Consider the following 4,536-nt stretch of genomic DNA (forward strand, 5'->3'; position numbering starts at 1 on the left):
AACACTATGTTAAACAACAGCGGTGAGAGTGGACATCCCTGTCGTGTTCCTGATCTCAGGGAAAAAGCTCTCAGTTTTTCCCCATTGAGGATGATGTTAGCTGTGGGCTTTTCATAAATGGCTTTTATGATCTTTAAGTATGTTTCTTCTATCCCGACTTTCTCGAGGGTTTTTATTAAGAAAGGATGCTGAATTTTGTCCAGTGCTTTTTCTGCATCGATTGACAGGATCATATGGTTCTTTTCTTTTATTAATGTGATGTATCACATTGATTGATTTGCGAATGTTGAACCAGCCCTGCAGCCCAGGAATGAATCCCATTTGATCATGGTGAATAATTCTTTTTGTATGCTGTTGAATTCGATTTGCTAGTATCTTATTGAGAATTTTTGCATCCATGTTCATCAGGGATATTGGCCTGTAGTTCTCTTTTTTTGCTGGGTCTCTGTCTGGTTTAGGAATCAAAGTAATGCTGGCTTCATAGAATGAGTCTGGAAGTTTTCCTTCCCTTTCTATTTTTTGGAATCGCTTGAGAAGGATAGGTATTATCTCTGCTTTAAATGTCGGGTAGAACTCCCCTGGGAAGCCATCTGGTCCTGGACTCTTATTTGTTGGGAGATTTTTGATAACTGATTCAATTTCTTTGCTGGTTACGGGTCTTTTCAAGCTTTCTATTTCCTCCTGATTGAGTTTTGGAAGCGTGTGGGTGCTTAGGAATTTGTCCATTTCTTCCAGGTTGTCCAGTTTGTTGGCGTATAATTTTTCATGGAATTCCCTGATAATTGCTTGTATTTCTGAGGGATTGGTTGTAATAATTCCATTTTCATTGATGATTTTATCTATTTGGGTCCTCTCCCTTTTCTTCTTGCGAAGCCTGGCTAGAGGTTTGTCAATTTTGTTTATTTTTTCAAAAAACCAACTCTTGGTTTCGTTGATCTGCTCTACAGTTTTTTAGATTCTATATTGTTTATTTCTGCTCTGATCTTTATTATTTCTCTTCTTCTGCTGGGTTTGGGGTGTCTTTGCTGTTCTGCTTCTCTTTCCTTTAGGTGTGCTGTTAGATTTTGTATTTGGGATTTTTCTTGTTTCTTGAGATCGGTCTGGATTGCAATGTATTTTCCTCTCAGGACTGCCTTCGCTGCATCCCAAAGCGTTTGGATTGTTGTATTTTCATTTTCGTTTGTTTCCATATATTTTTTAATTTCTTCTCTAATTTGCTGGTTGACCCACTCATTCTTTCGTAGGGTGTTCTTTAACCTCCATGCTTTTGGAGGTTTTCCAGACTTTTTCCTGTGGTTGATTTCAAGCTTCATAGCATTGTGGTCTGAAAGTGTGCATGGTATGATCTCAATTCTTTTATACTTATGAAGGGGTGTTTTGTGACCCAGTATGTGATCTATCTTGGAGAATGTTCCATGTGCACTCGAGAAGAAAGTATATTTTGTTGCTTTGGGATGTAGAGTTCTAAATATATCTGTCAAGTCCATCCGATCCAATGTATCATTCAGGGCCCTTGTTTCTTTATTGACCGTGTGTCTAGATGATCTATCCATTGCTGTAAGTGGAGTATTAAAGTCCCCTGCAATTACCACATTCTTATCAATAAGGTTGCTTATGTTCATGAGTAATTGTTTTATATATTTGGGGGCTCCTGCATTCAGTGCATAGACATTTATAATTGTTAGCTCTTCCTGATGGATAGACCCTGTAATTATTATATAATGCCCTTTTTCATCTCTTGTTGCAGCCTTTAATTTAAAGTCTAGTTTGTCTGATATAAGTATGGCTACTCCAGCTTTCTTTTGACTTCCAATAGCATGACAGATAGTTCTCCATCCCCTCACTTTCAATCTGAAGGTGTCCTCAGGTCTAAAATGAGTCTCTTGTAGATAGTAAATAGATGCGTCTTGTTTTTTTAATCCATTCTGAAACCCTATGTCTTTTGGTTGGTGCATTTAGTCCATTTACATTCAGTGTTATTATAGAAAGATATGGGTTTAGAGTCATTGTGATGTCTGTAGGTTTCATGCTTGTAGTGATGTCTCTGGTACTTTGTGGTCCTTGCAACATTTCACTCACAGAATCCCCCTTAGGATCTCTTGTAGGGCTGGTTTAGTGGTGATGAATTCCTTCAGTTTTTGTTTGTTTGGGAAGACCTTTATCTCTCCTTCTATTCTAAATGACAGACTTGCTGGATAAAGGATTCTCAGCTGCATATTTTTTCTGTTTATCACATTGAAGATTTCCTGCCATTCCTTTTTGGCCTGCCAAGTTTCAGTAGAAAGATCCGTCCCTGGTCGTATCAGTCTCCATTTATATGTTAGAGCATGTTATCCCTAACTGCTTTCAGAATTTTCTCTTTATCCTTGTATTTTACCAGTTTCACTATGATATGTCGTGCAGAAGATCGATTCAAGTTACATCTGGAGGGAGTTCTCTGTGCCTCTTGGATTTCAATGCCTTTTTCCTTCCCCAGATCAGGGAAGTTCTCAGCTATGATTTGTTCAAGTACACCTTCAGGCCCTTTCTCTCTTCCTCTTCTGGAATTCCTGTGATACGGATATTGTTCCATTTAATTGCGTCACTTACTTCTCTAATTCTCCCTTCATAGTCCTGGATTTTTCTATCTCTTTTTCTCAGCTTCCTCTTTTAGCATAATTTTATCTTCTAATTCACCTATTCTCTCCTCTGCCTCTTCAATCCGAGGTGTGGTCGCCTCCATTTTATTTTGCACCTCATTTATAGCATTTTTTAGCTTCTCCTGACTGTTCGATTAATTTTATGACTATTATTCTAAATTCTTGTTCCGTTATATTGTTTAAATCGTTTTTGATCAATTCGTTAGCTGTTGCTACTTCCTGGAGTTTCTTTTGAGGAGACTCCTTCCGTTTCCTCATTTTGGATAGTCCCTGGGTGGCGTGGAACTGCAGGGCTCTTCCCCTGTGCTGTCTGGAGTAACTTGCGTTGGTGGGCGGGGCCTCAGTCAGACCTGTTGTCTGCCCGCAGCCCACCGCTGGGGCCACAGTCAGACTGGTGTGTACCTTATCTTCCCCTCTCCCAGGGGCAGGACTCACCGTGGAGTGGTGTGGCCCCTGTCTGGGCTACTTGCACACTGCCAAGCTTGTGGTGCTGCTTTGATGGGATCTGGCGTATTAGCTGGGGTGGATCCGCAAGGTGCACAGGGGTGGGAGGGGCAGGCTCAGCTTGCTTTGCTGTCAGTGGTCCCCTGCCGGAGGGGCCCTGCAGCTACCGGGAGGGAGGCAGACCCGGCAGAGCGATGGATCCACAGAAACACAGCGTTGGGTGTTTGCGCGGTGCAAGCAAGTTCGGTGACGGGAACTGGTTCCCTTTGGGATTTTGGCTGGGGGATTGGAGAGGGAGATGGTGCTTCCCAATGCCTTTGTTCCCCGCCGAGCTGAGCTCTGTCTTCCAGGACTCAACACCTCTCCCTCCCAGGGTCCTCTCGCCCTCCCACTCTGTGAGCAGAGCTGTTGACTTATAACATTCCAGATGTTAAGCCCTGCTGGCTGTCAGAACTCACGCAGTCCAGCCCCTCCGCTTTCGCAAGCCAGAGTCGGGGGCTCTGCCTTGCCGGGTGGGCCGCCCCTCCACTGCCCCAGCTCCCTCCTGCCAGTCCGTGTAGCGCGCACCGCCTCTCCGCCCTTCCTACCCTTTTCTGTGGGCCTCTCGTCTATGCTTGGCTCCGGAGAGTCTGTTCTGCTAGTCTTCTGGTGTTTTTCTGGGTTATTTAGGCAGATGTGGGTGGAATCTAAGTGATCAGCAGGATGAGGTGAGCCCAGCGTCCTCCTATGCCACCATCTTCCCTAGTCTCTCCCCCCGTTTTTTAATCATTTAAAAATACAAAAAACAAACAAAAACCAAAACCATTCTTAGCTTGTGGGCTATATAAAAATAGGTGGCAAGGTGGGTTTGGTCTGTAGGCTATAGTTTGCCAACCCCTGAGCTAACTGATGCCACAAAGTTTTGGTACCACTTGTTCCATGTTCTGGTTTTAACACTACATGCAGAACCAGCAGAATACTTTCTTAGTGTGTTACAGATTCCAACAGCCCTCTTTAGTGGGAGAGAGCTAGAGTGGATACCCTTTGACCTGTCATTTCTACTGCTAGGAATTTATCCCATAGAACTACTTTCAGAAGTGCAGGGCTGGTGCTCGCTTCGGCAGCACATATACTAAAATTGGAACGATACAGAGAAGATTAGCATGGCCCCTGCGCAAGGATGACCCGCAAATTCGTGAAGCGTTCCATATTTAAAAAAAAAAAAAAAAAAAAAAAAAAGAAGTGCAGGGCTGTTCAGCAGTGTGCTTTGCATGGGCAAAACTTTAATAGTAACTTGAATATCCATGAATTAGGGACTAGTTGAATGAATCATGACCTATCCACATGAAAGGAAACTAAGAGCTGTTGCAGTGGTTGCAGTAGATCTAAAAGTAGTAGTTTGGAAGACCAACACATGTTTAGTGAAGCAAAGGAGGTCGCAGTCTGGTCCTTATAGTCTGATCCCTTTGATCTT

At 43.1% G+C, this 4,536-nt stretch overlaps 1 non-coding gene across 1 annotated transcript; it reads left to right on the forward strand.

Annotated features, from left to right (window-relative positions):
- The first annotated feature begins 4,170 nt into the window (after positions 1 to 4,170).
- Positions 4,171 to 4,277, forward strand: LOC128774051 (U6 spliceosomal RNA). The gene has a single exon (XR_008418516.1). It is a non-coding gene; the product is annotated as a U6 spliceosomal RNA (small nuclear RNA).
- The last annotated feature ends 259 nt before the right edge of the window (positions 4,278 to 4,536 follow it).

The sequence above is a fragment of the Panthera pardus genome, unplaced genomic scaffold, assembly GCF_024362965.1.
Source record: "Panthera pardus isolate Hobbes unplaced genomic scaffold, ASM2436296v1 HiC_scaffold_27, whole genome shotgun sequence".
NCBI classification, from domain to species: Eukaryota; Metazoa; Chordata; class Mammalia; order Carnivora; family Felidae; genus Panthera; species Panthera pardus.